Raw genomic sequence first — 19,909 nt, 5'->3', positions numbered from 1 at the left:
ATTGAAGTCCCCTCCCATGAGGATGGGCAGAGTGCACGAAGCGATCTTGCCCGAAATCTCGTTCAGGAACCCCCTGGAACGAGCGTGGTCAGCAGGCCCATAGATCCCAATCACCTCCAGCTTCCTGTTGGATACCCGATGAAGGACCGATAAACTAAGGAAGAATTGCCCCTTGTCCATTCTTCCCACTTCGAACAGGCTGTCCCTAACTCCCAGTAGCATGCCCCCCGAGTGGCCGTTAGCTGGAAGCCAGGACCAGAAGAATTTCTCGCCCACCTCTAGACTTGTAAGCTCGGCGTCCGTGAAGTCCTGTTTGATGGTTTCTTGCAGGAGAACTAAGTCAATACGATGCAACCTGAGATATTCCTTTAGCAGGGTTCGCCTCCCCGGACGGCCGAACCCTCTAATGTTCCAGAACAGAGCTCTCATTGGGACACTCTGCTCAAAGCCCGTGCTTGGCGGGTGACAGGTCTGTGACCCACAGGCGTGGGCCTGCGAGCAGCTCGACGTTTAGAGACAGTAGACTTCTTGGCTTTGCCCGAACCCGACAGAGGTTCCCCCACTGAACCCTTGAGAGAAGGAATGCCGGCGTCCGAGGGTGGCTCCCCCTTGGAGCCAGCCTCTGGGCCTCCGCTAGCAGAATCTGGTTGCGGCTCGCCTTGAGCTGCCTCAGCCTTGGACTTGGCCTCTTCTTCTTCAAGTCTTCGCCTTGCTGCCAGGAGCTCCGCTTGCGCGCGTTCACGCGCCTGGAGAAGAGCCACCGCTTGCGCCGGTGACCCTTCTGTGGATTTGAACAGAATACAGCTATCCTTGGCCACCTTGAGCAGATGGGCCAACGAGGAATCTTGAAAAGCAACAAAGTCAGCTGGGGAGGGGAAAGTACCTGGGGCGGGGGTTGACGATGAAGGGGTAGCCGTGTCGAAGACGCTCTTGGTGAGGCTGTTCTTGTCCGCCGTGGCGCGAATGGCCCGCTCCAGGACCGGTCCCTCAAAAGCACCTTTGGAACGCGCACTCTTGCGCACCGCCTCCGCCGGGGAAGCCTTGGAACGAGGGCCTCGAGCCACCGGCGCCCCAAGCGCCGGAATGGGAGCGTCCAGGAGAAGCTGCCCCTCCGCTGGGTAGGCGTCGCAGATGGCCGGGGCCTGGTGGGGAACCAGGGCCGGGGGAGGGGAGGTGATCTCGGCAGCAGCCGCCTCCAGCATGAGCTTCCGTGAAGGGCGGTCGTGGTTCAGCTTGCTCCTCTGTTCGCTGTTGCGCATGTATTCCTGGTCCGAGGCACCCTGTGACGGACTGGACCACCCCACCTCCTCACGTTCCTCCAAGGACAGGTTCAGAGCTTTGCCAGGTGTAGGCGAGACGCGGCCAACCGGAGTGGGGTCTTCTGAGAGTTCCTCACAGATGGAATCGATGCTGAGGTCGCCGACAGGAGAAAGGGAACCAACTGCGGGAGTTGCCGGAAGAGCGGACTTGATGATTTGTGCCACCAGCGGGAAGATATTGCCTGTGGGGGTCAAGTTGGACCCGTACTGACTGCGGGCCGAGGCTGGAATCTGGAGGTTGGGGTCCGAGGCGTTGAGCGGGAGGCAGGCCGACGGCGAGGCAGGGGAGGAACCCAATGGCACAGACTTACGGGGGCCCCCGCCCGCACCTGGGGCAGACGCCGAGCCGCGCGAATCCTTGTGGACGTGTTTACCCCTGCGCCCGTCCCAGCGTTCCTCGTCGGTCTCCTCCAAGTCCTCATCCTTGTCTTCCGTCCCATCTCCAGGGGGAAATTTCGGCAAGTCATGCGGCGGAGAGTCTTGGACTGCTGGGGCTTCACGAATGACTTGTATGCGGTAGCCTTGCATGTTGACGAAGAGGGTAATGTGGTCGGGCAGCAGCTCCCCTTTGCGGCAGCCGAAGGACATACGGACAGGCGCATCTGGGTGCGCCAGCGAGGCCACGTCCACCCCGATAGGGCGTCCCACCTCACGCGTAGCAAGGAGGAGGCGATCGGCATGGCGGAAAGGTGGAGGCACGCCCAGCAGCTTGATCCAGACTTCCTCCAGGGACTCAGCAGCGAGAGGGTCGCCAAGCGGGACCGTGACAATGGCCTTAAGCTTTGTACAGGGCAAGGTAAGGCCGCCTCCACGGATAGCGATACGCAGGCTCTCCTTCGACGGGAAAACCACAGCAAAGTCCGTGGGGCCAAGCTGGCGTACCTGCCAGTCCCAATTCTCATCCACAAGGTCCTTAAACTCATCCTCCACCTGTTCCGCAGAGAGTTGCCCGCCCCCAAGGATAACTGTCGCTGAGTTGGAGATTGGCTTCTGGAGCTCTTCATCAGGCACTTCAAGGCAGCAAAAACCTGGGCGCCCGCCGCTATAGCCAGCCCAGAAGGGGGCCAGCGCCTTGGAGACCGCAGCGCACATGGCGGAGAGATGACCCACCTTCTTACAGTTGACACAGAAAGCTTCATCGACGCAGGCGGCCTGGACGTGTCCTTGCTTGCCACAGTTGTAGCACGTGATGTGAGCCACGTCTTGATTGGGCGCCCCAGACCCCCCCGGGCCGGAAGCCTGCCCCGAGAGAGGGGCCTCCCCAGGAGTCCCTTGCGGCTGACGAGGCTGCCTTCCGCCCGCGTTTCGCCCAGAATCGCGTCCACGAGGTGGCGGCGGCGGTGGAGGAGGTGCACGCGACTCCTGTCGTGGCCGTTCCCCCTCGGAACGCCAGGACGAGGAGCTCGCACGCTCCGCCTCGCGGTCGCGCAGCCGCTGTTGACGTCGGTGTTCTTCCTGCTCCCTGTCCAGCCGTTGACGCAGATCTTGGTCGCGGGATCGGGAGTAGCCCTTGTTGAACTCCTCAAAGGGGCGCTTGCCATGCGAATTCCTATCCCTCTCCATGGCCACGAGACGAGGAACACGAGCGCCGGAGACGGGGTCGAGGTGGGAGGACAAGATCTTGGCGGCGGCGCGGTTGCGAAGAACGTCAGAAGTGGAAGCGGGGAAGCCAAGTGAAGGATCTAGGGTAAGGGGAGGAAGCCAGATCCACTTAAGAACCGGCGGCTGAGGGGTAAAACCGTCCCACCTGGGAACCCTAGAGCCTCCCAACCGGTCATCCTCCGAAGTGGCGACGTGGCGCGCATCCAACGGATCCGACCCAGGGGCACCCGCTGGAACAGGTCCCGTCGCACCCTGGACCGGGCCGGACCCAACAACCGCACCCGAAACAGGCCGCAACTGGGCCGAGGTGGCCCCAGCCACCGAATGGGCCGGCCCAGCAGGCCCCGCAGCACCCAGCGCCAGCGCAGCGGAAGCAGAGGCAAACCCTAGGGGCGGCGGCGTCCCTCTCGCCTCCGGCCGCCCCGGGTCCTGCGGCAGCTCCAGCACCAGCGCTCCGATGCGGACCTGACCAGCACCGAAGGACCCCAGATCAGCAACGGCGAGGTCCCTTCCCCGGGGTGCCTGACCAGGAAGCGGCGGGAAGTGTGACGGCGACTCCAGTGGCGGGGGCGGCTCCGGCGAGAGGCTCCTCTCCCGCGAGGAGCCAAGGGCGGGCCCCGACGGCGCGCCAACCACCAGATCTGGCCAGAACCTCCCGCGGTTCGCCGGCGAGTGGGGCAGCGGCCACGACTCCAGCGCAACAAGATCCCCGGACTCCACCTCCGAGATCTCCTCCTCCGAGCCCTCGGCCTCGGCGACGACGGCGGCGAGGGGGGAGAAACGGTTCCCCTTACGCGCCGGGGAAGCACGCAGTACCCGACGGCCCCCAGGGCGGCGGGCAGCGCGGCGGCGGCGGCGCTCCGGGAGGGCGAGCTCCCAGTCGCCCCCCGAGTCGCCAGAGCAGTAGCGCGTAGTTAGACACATCTCCAGACCAACCCGACAACTCTCGATTTGGCCGCCGCCGGCCACCCCGATCCCAAAATTCCTCCACACCGCCCCGACCTGGAGTCACACATATGAATTATTACTACCGTTGACCCAGGTTGACCTCGTCAGTCCTGTACTTGCTCAGAACGTACCGTGATATTGCGCGAGACTCTGTGGAGGAGATGGAAATGTATAACTAACTAGAAACTGACTTTACTTGAATGCTGATAGTGATTTTGAAGAGAGGTTTGTGAACTCACGGAACAGCATCAGGTCTCCGTCCTGGAACGCCGGAACCTGTCCAAATGGCTGATGATTGGGGAAAAGCAGGGTAAATTAGCATCCAGGGCGCAATACTTCTATGATCCAATACTTCTCCGAGTCTCTCCTATGTCTAGTAGAAGAACTGCAGTTGGTTCTTACGTTTCTGGCGAGGTGTTCAGGGCCTTTGTGCTCCTTGGCGTGGAAGTCGATGTCGACGATCTCGTAGTCGGCGCCGACCTCCTCGAGGCACACCAGCACCCGAGCCACGTTCGTGAACGCCGCCGACCCGAACACCTTCACCGGCGCCATGCTCTGGTGATGGATGAGAGAGCACAAGAGAAAGATGAACTCTGATACTTCACCTCGAGCAAATCCAGCTTGTGCTGCTGCACTGCTGCACCAACAGCCTACAGCCGGCCCACCGGTATATAGCTTGAACACAAGATTAACAGCATACAGAGCGAAATTTAAGGGATCATCTTCGCTCTCCTACTCATCACTCTCAATTTCAGAGAAAACTTGGTATCACAAACCAAGGACTTTAAAGATTTTGGTCGAGATGGGCATGTAGAACGATAGAAAAGGTCAAAAGGAGAGAGGAGATGCGGTTTACCTGACTTTCCTGCGTTGCCACTTTCGCCGTGGGTGCGCCTCTTCCGCTTCTCGTGCGTACCGAGGGGAAGGTGACTGAGAGGAACGGGACTGGAGGCGAGTGGTCTCTGCCTCTGCGTTTTCTTTCTGTCTATCACTCCCGCCGCTTTTTCTGGGAGCTCCTATAGATCGCCTTAAGCGCCGATCGCGCCCGGCTCCGCTTAGGGAATCGGATCTGGTAATCTAAGATGGGTTTGGCCCATGTTACGTACGTGCCCAGCGACAAATGCCACACTTACGACGGGCCAAGCATATCATAGATTTATATATCTTAAAAGGCCCACATATAATCTAGTGGCCCATACCGATCTTCCGTCTTTGGGAGTGCGGAGTGGGATGATACGTCTCAAATGTATCTATAATTTTTTATGTTCCATGCTACTTTTATGATGATACTCACATGTTTTATACACATTATATGTCATATTTATGCATTTTCCGGCACTAACCTATTGACGAGATGTCGAAGAGCCAGTTGCTGTTTTCTGCTGTTTTTGGTTTCAGAAATCCTACAAAGGAAATATTCTCGGAATTTGACGAAATCAACGCCCAGGGTCTTATTTTTCCACGAAGCTTCCGGAAGACCGAAAGGGAAACAAAGTGGGGAGACGAGGCGCCGCCACGCCAGGGCCGCGCGGCCAGGCTAGGGCCCGCGCCGCCCTGGTGTGTGGGGCCCTCGTGCCGCCCCTAAACCTACAATCCGCCTACTTAAAGCTTTCGTCGCGAAAACCCCAGTACCGAGAGCCACGATACGGAAAACCTTCCAGAGACGCCGCCGCCGCTGATGTCTACGGGAGCTTCTATTCTTGTAGACAGTGTTGGGCCTCCAAGAGCAGAGGTTTGTAGAACAGCAGCAAGTTTCCCTTAAGTGGATCACCCAAGGTTTATCGAACTCAGGGAGGAAGAGGTCAAAGATATCCCTCTCATGCAACCCCGCAACCACAAAGCAAGAAGTCTCTTGTGTCCCCAACACACCTAATAGGTGCACTAGTTCGGCGAAGAGATAGTGAAATACAGGTGGTATGAATAAGTAGTAGCAACGGCACCAGTAAAAGTGCTTTGCCCAGGACAAGTAAACAAGCAGTAGTAACGCAGACAGTAGTAACGCATAGAAACAGTAAACAAGCAGCGATAGCAGTATTTAGGAACAAGGCCTAGGGATTACACTTTCACTAGTGGACACTCTCAACATTGATCACATAACAAAACAGATAAATGCATACTCTACACTCTTGTTGGATGATGAACACATTGCGTAGGATTACACGAACCCTCAATGCCGGAGTTAACAAGCTCCACAATAATGCTCATATTTTAGTAACCTTTAGTGCAAGATAGATCAAAAGACTAAACCAAGTACTAACATAGCATGCACACTCGTCACCTTCATGCATATGTAGGAGGAATAGATCACATCAATATTATCATAGCAATAGTTAACTTCGCAATCTACAAGAGATCATGATCATAGCATAAACCAAGTACTAACACGGTGCACACACTGTCACCTTTACACACGTGCAGGAGGAATAAAACTACTTTAATAACACATTGATACGTCCAAAACGTATCTACTTTCCCAAACACTTTTGCTATTGTTTGGCCTCTAATTTGTGTATTTTGGATGCAACTAATACGGACTAACGCTGTTTTCAGCAGAACTGCTCTGGTGTCTCGTTTTTGTGCGGAAATCCAACTTTCGGGAAAAACCTCGGAATTTATGCGGAAGGTCCTATTTTCCCAGGAAACTAACGGAGCCAGAAGGGCAATTGAAGTGGAGGCACGAGGGCCCCACACCATAGGGCGGCGCGGCCCAGGGGGGGCCCGCGCGGCCCTGTGGTGTGGCCCCCTCGGCCGGCCTCCGACGCCCTCCTTCGGACTACTTATTCGCCTCGACCTAAAAACGCCTACAGAGAAGTCGAAGTCGCCAAAGACCCTCCAGAACGCCGCCACATCACGAAACTCCGTCGCGGGAGCCAGAAGTCTCCGTTCTGGCACTCCGTCGGGACGGGGAATTGGAGGAGATCGTCACCGCCATCACCGCCAACGCCTCTCCATCGACCAGCAATGTTTCCCCCATCCATGTGTGAGTAATTCCCCCGCTGTAGGTGAAGGGGATGGTAGGGATTGGATGAGATTTGTCATGTAATAGCATAAGATTGTTAGGGCATAGTGCCTAGTGTCCGTAGATGGTACTTTTATGATATTGTTGCAACTTGTTATGCTTAATGCTTGTCACTAGGGCCCGAGTGCCATGATCTCAGATCTGAACATGTTATTATTTCATCATGATATTCGTTGTTTATGATCTTACCCGCAAGTTGTATACACATGTCGCTGTCCGGAACCAATGGCCCCGAAGTGACGAAATCGGGACAACCGGAGGGGATGGTAGTGACGTGAGGATCACATGTGTTCACGGAGTGTTAATGCTTTGCTCCGGTACTCTATTAAAAGGAGTACCTTAATATCCAGAGAGTTTCCTTGAGGCCCGGCTGCCACCGGCTGGTAGGACAAAAGATGTTGTGCAAGTTTCTCATTGCGAGCACGTACGACTATAATTGGAACACATGCCTATTGATTGATTAGTACTTGGATACCGTTTTATTATTATCTCGCAAATGCCCTGCTATGATTGTTACATGAGTTTCTCTCATCCATGCAACGCCCGTCATCCGTCCCCGTGCCTACGTATTTTTAATCCTGCTGTTTACTAAAATCACTACTCGCTGTCTTTGTTACTCGCTATCGTTATTTCACTACCGCTATCGCTATAAAACTCGTTACTATCGATAAACTCTTGCGAGCAAGTCTGTTTCCATGTGCAGCTGAATTGACAACTCCGTCTGTTAAGGCTTCCAAGTATTCTTTGTCTCCCCTTGTGTCGAATCAATAAATTGGGTAATACTTCCCTCGAAGACCGTTGCGATCCCCTATACTTGTGGGTCATCAAGACTATTTTCTGGCGCCGTTGCCGGGGAGCATAGCTTTATTTGGAAGTTCACTTGGATTGATATTGTTCGCTGCAAATTCTCCATTATGGGTAAAACTCGCGATACTAAGATCGCCATATTACCATCCACTACAAGAAAAGGTACAATTCTGAGTACCTCCGCTACACTTGATTCACCATCTGTGATTGATAAACTTGTTTCACCGCCACATGCTTCGCATGCGGGTACATCTGCTGAATCTGAACACTCTCATAATACTCGATAATATTTCTGCTGTGCTTGATGATAGTGGCTCATTGGGAACTTTTCTAGATGCTTCCATTGCTAGGTCTAGACAAATTGAAAATGCTGAAACTCCCGATGTTACTACACCCGTTAATTCACACTGAACTTGAATACTCTAGTGATGATCTTGATGAAGATTATGTGGAACTTGATGATGATTTTATTGAAAAATGCAATGCTACTACCGATGCAAGAAAAATTAAAAAGTTGCTTGCAGTAACATACCGTTAGATATAAACTGTCTCCTCGATCCTAAATTTGCCACATCTCCTATAAACATTAGGGATAAAGATTATGATTTTTCTCTTGATCTATCTCATATAGCTATTGTTGAGAAAACACCTTTCGTGGTACTGAAAAAGAAAGTGTCGTTGAACACATGACCGAGTTATCCACCTTGAGTAGCTTGTTTTCTGATGATGTTAAGAAGCGTACTTACTTTGTTGCTAAAATATTTCCATTCTCATTGAAAGATGACGCTAAAACTTGGTATAATAATTTGCCACCTGGTTCTATTAAAAGTCCAAAAGAATTGCTTGCTGTTTTCTTTCGGAAATATTTTCCTGCTAGTGCTCAACATGCTGCTTTGCAAAGAGTTTATAGTTTTGATCGTGGAGATGAAGAGAAATTGCCAGAGGCTTGGGCAAGATTTTGCTCTCTTATTAGAGCTTTGCCTGACCATGATTTAGAAAAGCATGAATTACTTGATATATTTTATAGTGGACTAACCATTGATTCTAGGGCATACCTGGATAGTTGTGCTGGTTGTGTTTTCAGGAAAAGAACTCCAGACGACGCTGAAGAATTATTGGCTAAAATAGGCCGGAATTATGATGATTGGAATACGCCCGAACCAACTCCAACGCCAATAGTGAAGAAGAGGGGTTTAATTAAATTGAATGATGAAGATATGAGGGAAGCCAAGAAGTCTCTTAAGGAGAAAGGTATTAAATCTGAAGATGTGAAGAATCTGCCTCCCATAGAAGATATATGTGCGATAATTCCCCCTTCATCCATGATTGAGGTAAACTCCCTTCAACGCTTTACTAGGGAAGATATTCCGTATTCGAAACCTCCTGCACAATGCTTAGATGAGTTTGATAATTATATTGTTAAGCAAGAAAATTTTAATATGAGAGTAGAGAATCATTTAATGGAAAATTCTCAAGCTATTAGTGAATTGCATGGTATTGTGGAGAGAACCTCCAATGATGTTAAGATGCTTGTTAAACATTTTCAAATGATTCAAACTCAAATTGATCAACTCACTAAAGTGCAAAATGACTTGTTAGGGAATAATTCTAAAGAGAAACATGCTTATGAAGTAACAACTAGAGGTGGTGTCTCTACCCAGGATCCTCTATATCCTGAAGGGCATCCCAAAAGAATTGAACAAGATTCTCAACGCATTGAACCTAGTGCTCATTCTAAGAAGAAAAAGAAAAAGAAACATAAAAATGTTGTAGAATCCTCCGAACTCCGTTAATGATCCTAATAGTATTTCTATTTCGATGCTGAAACCGAAAGTGGTAATGAACATGAGAAAGATAATGATAAGAATGATACTCCTGATAAAGAAGAGGTTGAAGAAGAACCCGAAAAGCATGCTAAAAATAAAAAGTATACTAAAGAAGATTTTATTGCTGAGAAACATGGTAATGAAAGAGAACCTTGGGTGCAAAAGCCAATGCCTTTTCCTGCTAAGAAACTAAAATCAAAGGAAGAAGAACACTATAATAAATTCTGTGATTGGATGAAACCTTTATTTTTGCAAATCCCTTTAACTGATGCTATTAAATTGCCTCCTTATTCAAAGTATATGAAAGATATTGTTACTAACAAAAGGAAAATCCCCAATGAGGAAATTTCTACTATGCTTGCTAATTACTCTTTCAATGGCAAAATTCCAAAGAAGTTGGGCGACCCGTGTATACCTACTATTCCTTGTTCTATCAAGAATAATTATGTTAAAACTGCTCTATGTGACTTGGGAGCCGGTGTTAGTGTTATGCCTTTTTCTCTTTATAAGAGACTTTACTTAGATAAGTTGATACCTACCGATATATCTTTGCAAATGGCTGATAAATCTACTGCTATTCCTGTTGGTATATGTGAGAATGTTCCTGTTCAAGTTACTACTAACTCGCTTGATATTAACTGATTTTGTTGTATTGGAAATGCCCGAAGATGATAATATGTCTATTATTCTTGGGAGACCTTTTCTTAACACCGCGAGGGCTGTTATTGATTGCAACAAAGGAAAGGTCACTTTCAATGTTGATGATAAGGAACACACCGTCTATTTCCCCAAGAGGATTGAAAAAGCGTGCGGAGTTAATACTATCTCTCATGTGAGAACTATCAAAGTGGGAACCATCGATTGTCCTATATATGAGCCTAAAGAAGAATATCAAACTCTCGTTATTGGATCCATATCAATACAATTCAAGGTAACATGATTGATTTGAGGTTTATTTCTTCATATGCTATGTAAAATTTATTTGGTGGCAAGACTTGATCAACCTTGTTAACAAATACCTTTTATATGCATAGAGGAGGTAAACAACATCTCTTTCTTTCTCCACTTGCTTTAATTGCTGTAGCACTTTTAATTTGTAAAGTTTCTTAGTTGATTTGAGATTTCAAAAAATTTCCTGGCCAGTAATAATAAACTTAATACCCAGAAAATGTGCATTTTTCAAAGTTTTCAAAAATTCGCGAAAATTATACCGTTGGTCCTATTTTTCGACGAGGCACCTGGGAGCACCAGAGGATGACCTGTGGGGCACCAGAGGGCGCCACACCACTGGGCCGCGCGGCCAAGGAGGTGGCCGCGCCACCATGTGGTGTGGGCTCCCCTCTGCCCCACTTCGTCATCTCTTCCTCCCAGCACACTCTCTCTCCCGAAAAAACTCGTACCAAGTTCATCTCTCTCGCGTTTTTGCTCCAGAGCTCCAGACTTCTCGATCTCTTTGCTCAGCCCAGATTTCCGTCTGAAATTTGGCACATTTGCTCTTCGGTATGTGACTCCTCCACCCATCCAAGTAGAATTTCATTTGGTTGAGTATATCTTGAATATTTTGCTGCTGTAGGTAACATGTTTAGTGAGCTTGCATGCTTGTTCTAATTGGTAGAAATTAGTTTTGATGCATGATTAGTACTCTAGCAAGTTCCTATGGTAGTTTCCCTCAATTATATGTCACCAAATCAAGTTTTATATTGTTTGTTGAAAATTTCAGAAAATGAAGAAGTTCAAATTGGGAGAGTTGTTCAAGAAGGGGACAACCAGCACCGGGAGGCCTTCTAGGGCCGCCACCCGGATTAGACAATCATACAATGAAGACATCCTCGCGCCTAGCTTCGCGCCCGAAGAGGACCACGGTCCCCCTAATGCTTCTACTTTTCCATGTTATGATTTTCTAAGGAATGCAGGGATACTGGAGGATTTCTTGACCCTTATCAACAGGGCAGGGTTAACCACCTATATGAATGATGAAAGGGAGCAATACCACATGCTCACCAAGATTTTTGTCGAGAGTTTCAAGCTCGACAACAAACAATATGAGCCAACGGTTGCATTCAGAATCTATGGTAAGACCGTGACTATGCCATTGAAGGATTTTTGTTGTGCCTTGGACATTTCCCCGTAGGTACAGCAAGTAGGATTGATGACAACCCCGGGACTTGCTGGAGCTCTACCGAGGGATTACCGATGATGATTGTCGCACCATTCAGCGGGGCAAGATAAGGAACATTCAACTCCCCGCCATTAAATATTTTGCATACTACATTGCTACTAGCATTCTTGGTAGGGAGAACACTAGTAATATCTCTAGCTACCATCTTGCTTTCCTGAACATTGCACTTACTGGTCAAACATCCTATCACCTTGGTGCTCTTATTGCTCGCCGCTTCCTATTGATCCTAATGATGTGCCATTGGCCCCTAGGAGACTCGATATTACTGCTATGAAGAGTCATCATTTTGTTACAACTGACTCTACTTTAGATAATATGGTATATAGAATGTTGTTTTCTGACGGGGAGGAGAAGGAAATCCCTCTTCCCCAACCTGGTTTGTTAAGTATTGACAGCAATCATGGTCGTGCACTAAGGAGGAGGTGGATGAGCATATGAAGATACAAGAGTTCCACCAGCAACATGACTCCGAGGACGTCGGGACCTCCTACGACCACACCGTCACATATCCGGGTGCTTCTTCTAGCACATATCCGGAATACGACCCATCTTCATATTACGGAGATACTACTTCATGGGATCGATGGGATTGAACTCCACTTAGGCCAAAAGCCTAAGCTTGGGGGAGGTATACCGGCATCACTCATTCTTTGCATATTATAGTTGCTGGATACTTGCACATACTTGCTTTGTTCGTTTGAGTGGTTTTCTAATGAGAGGAAGATGATATTTGGGGAAGTGCTGCCTGAAAACAGATTCTGGGCTGTTACCGTAAAAATTCGTGTGCCCAGCCAGAACAGTATTTTGAGTTGCAAATTTTTGTGCATGTTCCCCAGGTTGTTATCTAACTTTCGTTAGTTGAACACTTTTCGAACTGAGCAACGTAAGATTTTTGTAAAAATCGATTTCTGTACTGCTGTCAGGTTTTGGCAGATTTCTGCCATCTCGCTTTTCTGTGTTTCTTTTAGTTTGCTATTTCTTGCTTTCACTTTGTTTCTTTCCCAAAACACAAAAAGACCAAAAATATTTCTGTTGTTTCTCTTCACCATTTGTTTGCTTTGGTTTCTTGCATTTGTTTCGCTTTATTTGCTATTGCTAGTTTGCTATAAGAAAACCCAAAAAGATTTTGCTTTGTTTGCTTGTTTCCTTTTGTTCTTATTCTCAAATTCGAAAACACCAAAAATATTTGCTGTTCTTCTTTGGTTTGTAAAGTTCTTTATGAGTTCAATGGTCTTCGGTGGCTGGAGCGTGGTTTTCATTTCATATTATCCAAGCTACACAAGTGAAAAGGCAATAATGACGATCTACGACAATCTGATTGTGGTGAGAGGCTGGTATGAACTCTATTTGTTTTCATTTTTGTACATATACTCATCCATGTGAGCATGCTTAGTTGGTTCATGTGAGGTATATGTTATTTAAGAAAGTCTAGTAGTTCATGGTCTCTCATGTTTAGCTCAAATTGATTAATATGAGTAGCATGTCATGGATGTTTGCTTGCATTGTTTTATTCATAAGTAAGTATGGCATTGTGGTATCCTCCTCTGAATAATTCATTTATATCGACTTGGCACATGCTCACGCATGCATATTACTGAACAAAAGTCAATTAAGCCTCGATGATTTACATTGCTTCAGAGTTCTTGTATCACTTTTATGCCTCCGTTAATTTATTTTGCCGCAAGCATGATTATGACGATTCATCGCTCTCTTGATTTGTCGCTCCCTAGTCTTTTTGCTAGCCTTCATTTGTACTGAGCGGGAACGCTGCTCGTGCTTCCAAACACATGAAAACCAAGTTATTCCGGAGTGTCCACCATAAATACCTATGCATGGCATTTCAAACCATTCCAAGTAAATTCTCATGCGCTACCTTTAAAACCTTCAAAATGCTTCTTAATTTGTGTTAATGTTTCATAGCTCATGAGGAAGTATGTGGTGTTTAGCTTTCAACCTTGTCATTTACTTTTGACGGACTCTCATATGGAATAGTGGCACATCCGCTTATCCAATAATTTTGCAAAAAGAGCTGGCAATGGGATTCCCAGTCCCGAATTAATTAACTTAAATAGACACTCCTCCATGGTTTGTGATTGTTGGACTGCACCCGAAGGATTCGGTTAGCCATGGCTTGTGTAAGCAAAGGTTGGGGGGAGTGTCATCATCATAATAAAACTAAACTAAAAAGGCACTCCTTCATGGTATGTGATTGTTGGCGAGCACCCGAGGATTCGGTTAGCCATGGTTTGTGTAAGAAAGGTTGGAAGGAGTGCCACATAAACATGCAAATAATTCATGGGAGCCGCTCTTGAAAGTCCGGTTGGCGAGGTAGTTAGTGTACCCATTACCATTCGTTGACAACAACAAACACCTCTCAAAATAATTTTACTCCTGATTTATAAAAATGAAAAGCTCTAGCGCATGTTAATCCCTCGCTTCCTCTCGCGAAGGGTCAATCTTTTACTTTTATGTTGTGTCTCCATTATTTCTTTGAGTACTATCTTGAGAGCACAACTGTCATTCTTAGTATAATATGCTTGTCTCAAAATATGATTGATTGTGGTATAACTTTGATGCATTTATCTTTTGACAATCACTACTTCTAGTCTTTCTATGAACTTCAAAGGTGCCCGGGCATTTATGTTTTGCCAATCAAATACAGGCAAGCGAGATACCACTTTATCATACTCTCTTATGAACATTGCAATCCTGGTTTATATACATGATTCATGATGCTTATTATTAATTGTTGGTACCTCTCCATGATTGACATAGCTGTTAGATGATCTTATTTGCATGTGTCTCATTATGAACTGCTTAAGTATTAGCCATATCATGAGAATATATACATCATATGAGCAAAGATGTTCGTGAAAGTTCTTTTATCGCTCAGTTGTTAACTGAATTGCTTGAGGACAAGCAATAAGCTAAGCTTGGGGGGAGTTGATACGTCCAAAACGTATCTACTTTCCCAAACACTTTTGCTATTGTTTGGCCTCTAATTTGTGTATTTTGGATGCAACTAATACGGACTAACGCTGTTTTCGACAGAACCGCTCCGGTGTCTCGTTTTTGTGCAGAAATCCAACTTTCGGGAAAAACCTTGGAATTTATGCGGAAGGTCCTATTTTCCCAGGAAACTAACGGAGCCAGAAGGGCAATTGAAGTGGAGGCACGAGGGCCCCACACCATAGGGCGGCGCGGCCCAGGGGGGGCCCGCGCGGCCCTGTGGTGTGGCCCCCTCGGCCGGCCTCCGACGCCCTCCTTCGGACTACTTATTCGCCTCGACCTAAAAACGCCTACAGAGAAGTCGAAGTCGCCAGAGACCCTCCAGAACGCCGCCACATCGCGAAACTCCGTCGCGGGAGCCAGAAGTCTCCGTTCTGGCACTCCGCCGGGACGGGGAATTGGAGGAGATCGTCACCGCCATCACCGCCAACGCCTCTCCATCGACCAGCAATGTTTCCCCCATCCATGTGTGAGTAATTCCCCGCTGTAGGTGAAGGGGATGGTAGGGATTGGATGAGATTGGTCATGTAATAGCATAAGATTGTTAGGGCATAGTGCCTAGTGTCCGTAGATGGTACTTTTATGATATTGTTGCAACTTGTTATGCTTAATGCTTGTCACTAGGGCCCGAGTGCCATGATCTCAGATCTGAACATGTTATTATTTCATCATGATATTCGTTGTTTATGATCTTACTCGCAAGTTGTATACACATGTCGCTGTCCGGAACCAATGGCCCCGAAGTGACGAAATCGGGACAACCGGAGGGGATGGTAGTGACGTGAGGATCACATGTGTTCACGGAGTGTTAATGCTTTGCTCCAGTACTCTATTAAAAGGAGTACCTTAATATCCAAGTAGTTTCCCTTGAGGCCCTGCTGCCACCGGCTGGTAGGACAAAAGATGTTGTGCAAGTTTCTCATTGCGAGCACGTACGACTATAATTGGAACACATGCCTATTGATTGATTAGTACTTGGATACCGTTTTATTATTATCTGCAAATGCCCTGCTATGATTGTTACATGAGTTTCTCTCATCCATGCAACGCCCGTCATCCGTCCCCGTGCCTACAGTATTTTTAATCCTGCTGTTTACTAAAATCACTACTGCTGTCTTTGTTACTCTGCTACTGTTATTTCACTACTGCTACTGCTATAAAACTCATTACTATCGATAAACTCTTGCGAGCAAGTCTGTCTCCATGTGCAGCTGAATTGACAACTCCGCTGTTAAGGCTTCCAAGTATTCTTTGTCTCCCCTTGTGTCGAATCAATAAATTGGGTAATACTTCCCTCGAAGACTGTTGCGATCCCCTATACTTGTGGGTCATCACACATCACTAGAGTAGCACATAGATAAATTGTGATACAAAACATATTGCAATCATAAAGAGATATAAATAAGCACTTCACTATGCCATTCAACAGTGAATAAGTATTCTGTGAAATATAGCTTAAGAGACCCACACGGTGCACACACTGTCACCTTTACACTCGTGGGACAAGGAGTCTCCGGAAATCACATAAGTAAAACTCACTTGACTAGCATAATGACATCTAGATTACAAGCATCATCATATGAATCTCAATCATGTAAGGCAGCTCATGAGATTATTGTATTGAAGCACATAGGAGAGAGATGAACCACATAGCTACCGGTACAGCCCCGAGCCTCAATGGAGAACTACTCCCTCCTCATGGGAGCAGCAGCGGTGATGAAGATGGCGGTGGAGATGGCAGCGGTGTCGATGGAGAAGCCTTCCGGGGCACTTCCCCGCTCCGGCGGGTGCCGGAACAGAGACTCCTGTCCCCCAGATCTTGGCTTCGCGATGGCGGCGGCTCTGGAAGGTTTTCCGTATCGTGGTTCTTCGCCTCGGGGGTTTCGCGACGGAGGCTTTATATAGGCGAAGAGGCGGCGCAGGAGGGTCGAAGGGGTGGCCACACCATAGGCCGGCGCGGCCGGGCCCGGCCGCGCCACCCTATCATCTCGGGGCCCACGGGCCCCCTCCGGCGGCTCTCGGGTGTTCTGGATGCTTCCGGTGAAAATAGGAACCTGGGTCTTCGTTTCATCCAATTCCGAGAATATTTCGTTACTAGGATTTCGAAACCAAAAACAGCGAGAAAACGAGAACCGGCACTTCGGCATCTTGTTAATAGGTTAGTTCCGGAAAATGCACGAATATGACATAAAGTGTGCATAAAACATGTAGGTATCATCAATAATATGGCATAGAACATAAGAAATTATCGATACGTCGGAGACGTATCAAGCATCCCCAAGCTTAGTTCTCGCTCTTCCCGAGCGGGTAAAACGATAACAAAGATAATTTCTGAAGTGATATGCCATCATAACCTTGATCATACTATTTGTAAACATATGTAGTGGATGCAGCGATCAAAACAATGGTAATGACATGAGTAAACAAGTGAATCATAAAGCAAAGACTTTTCATGAATAGTACTTCAAGACAAGTATTAATAAGTCTTGCATAAGGGTTAACTCATAAAGCAATAAATCAAAGTAAAGGTATTGAAGCAACACAAAGGAAGATTAAGTTTCAGCGATTGCTTTCAACTTGTAACATGTATATCTCATGGATAGTTGTCAACATAGAGTAATATAACAAGTACAATATGCAAATATGTAAGAATCAATGCACAGTTCACACAAGTGTTTGCTTCTTGAGGTGGAGAGAGATAGGTGAACTGACTCAACATAAAAATAAAAAAGAATGGTCCTTCAAAGAGGAAAGCATCGATTGCTATATTTGTGCTAGAGCTTTTATTTTGAAAACATAAAGAGAGAATAAAAGTAAAATTTTGAGAGGTGTTTGTTGTTGTCAACGAATGGTAGTGGGCACTCTAACTACCTCATCAACCAGACTTTCAAGAGCGGCTCCCATGAAGGACGTTATCTCTACCAGGCCAAGGTAGATCATCCCTCTTCTCTTTTGTTTACACATGTACTTTAGTTTAGTTTTTCTTTATTTATGGATGACACTCCTCCCAACCTTTTGCTTACACAAGCCATGGCTAACCGAATCCTCGGGTGCCTTCCAACAATCACATAGCATGAAGGAGTGTCTATTTGCAAAATTAAGTTGCTTACCGATGAATCGTAGCAAAACATGTGAAGAGAATTATTAATGCAAGTTAATTAATCGGGGTAGGAACCCCATTGCCAGCTCTTTTTGCAAAATTATCTGGATAAGCGGATGTGCCACTAGTCCATTGTGAAAGTCTGCTCAAGTAAATGACAAGATCGAAAGATAAAACACCACATACTTCCTCATGAGCTATAAAACATTGACACAAATCAGAGGTGATAAATTTTGAATTATTTAAAGGTAGCACTCAAGCAATTTACTTTGGAATGGCGGAGAAATACCATGTAGTAGGTAGGTATGGTGGACACAAATGGCATAGTAGTTGGCTCAAGGATTTTGGATGCATGAGAAGTATTCCCTCTCGATACAAGGCTTAGGCTAGCAAGGTTATTTGAAACAAACACAAGGATGAACCGGTGCAGCAAAACTCACATAAAAGACATATTGTAAACATTATAAGACTCTACACCGTCTTCCTTGTTGTTCAAAACTCAATACTAGATATTATCTAGACTCTAGAGAAACCAAATATGCAAACCAAATTTAGCAAGCTCTAAGTGTTTCTTCATTAATGGGTGCAAAGTATATGATGCAAGAGCTTAAACATGAGCACAACAATTCCAAGTATCACATTATCCAAGACATTATAGCAATTTACTACATGTATCATTTTCCAATTCCAACCATATAACAAATTAACGAAGAAGAAACTTCGCCATGAAAATTAAAAGCTAAGAACACATGTGTTCATATGAACCAACGGAGCGTGTCTCTCTCCCACACAAGCAATTTATTCAAACAAAAACAAAAACAAAAGCACACAGACGCTCCAAGTAAAGTACATAAGATGTGGCCGAATAAAAATATAGTTTCAAGAGAAGGAACCTGATAATTTGTCGATGAAGAAGGGGATGCCTTGGGCATCCCCAAGCTTAGACGCTTGAGTCTTCTTAGAATATGCAGGGGTGAACCACCGGGGCATCCCCAAGCTTAGAGTTTTCACTCTCCTTGATCATAGTATATCATCCTCCTCTCTTGACCCTTGAAAACTTCCTCCACACCAAACTCGAAACAAACTCATTAGAGGGTTAGTGCATAATCAAAAACTCACATGTTCAGAGGTGACACAATCATTCTTAACACTTCTGGACATTGCTCAAAGCTACTGGAAGGTAATGGAACAAAGAAATCCACCCAACATAGCGAAAGAAGCAATGCGAAATAAAAGGCAGAATCTGTCAAAACATAACAGTCCGTAAAGACGAATTTTAAAAGGGCACCAGACTTGCTCAAATGAAAATGCCCAAATTGAATGAAAGTTGCGTACATATCTGAGGATCACTCACGTAAATTGGCATAATTTTCTGAGTTACCTACAGAGAATTAGACCCAGATTCGTGACAGCAAAGAAATCTGAACTGCGCAGTAATCCAAATCTAGTATTTACTTTACTATTAAAGACTTTACTTGGCACAACAAAACATAAAACTAAGATAAGGAGAGGTTGCTACAGTAGTAAACAACTTCCAAGACACAAATATAAAACAAAGTACTGTAGCAAAATAACACATGGGTTATCTCCCAAGAAGTTCGTTCTTTATAGCCGTTAAGATGGGCTCAGCAGTTTTAATGATGCACTCGCAAGAAATAGTATTTGAAGCAAAAGAGAGCATCAAGAGGCAAATTCTAAACACATTTAAGTCTAACATGCTTCCTATGCATAGGAATCTTGTAAATAAACAAGTTCATGAGGAGCAAAGTAACAAGCATAGGAAGATAAAACAAGTGTAGCTTCAAAAATTTCAGCACATAGAGAGGCATTTTAGTAACATGAAAATTTCTACAACCATATTTTCCTCTCTCATAATAACTTTCAGTAGCAACATGAGCAAACTCAACAATATAACTATCACATAAAGCATTCTTATCATGAGTCTCATGCATAAAATTATTACTCTCCACATAGGCATAGTCAATTTTATTAGTAATAGCGGGAGCAAATTCAACAAAGTAGCTATCATTATTATTCTCATCATCAAATATAGGAGGCATAGTATAATCACAATAAAATTTACTCTCCATAGTAGGTTGT

This window comes from Lolium rigidum, chromosome 6 (genome assembly GCF_022539505.1).
Source record: "Lolium rigidum isolate FL_2022 chromosome 6, APGP_CSIRO_Lrig_0.1, whole genome shotgun sequence".
Lineage (NCBI taxonomy): Eukaryota > Viridiplantae > Streptophyta > Magnoliopsida > Poales > Poaceae > Lolium > Lolium rigidum.
This window is presented reverse-complemented; position numbering follows the sequence as displayed.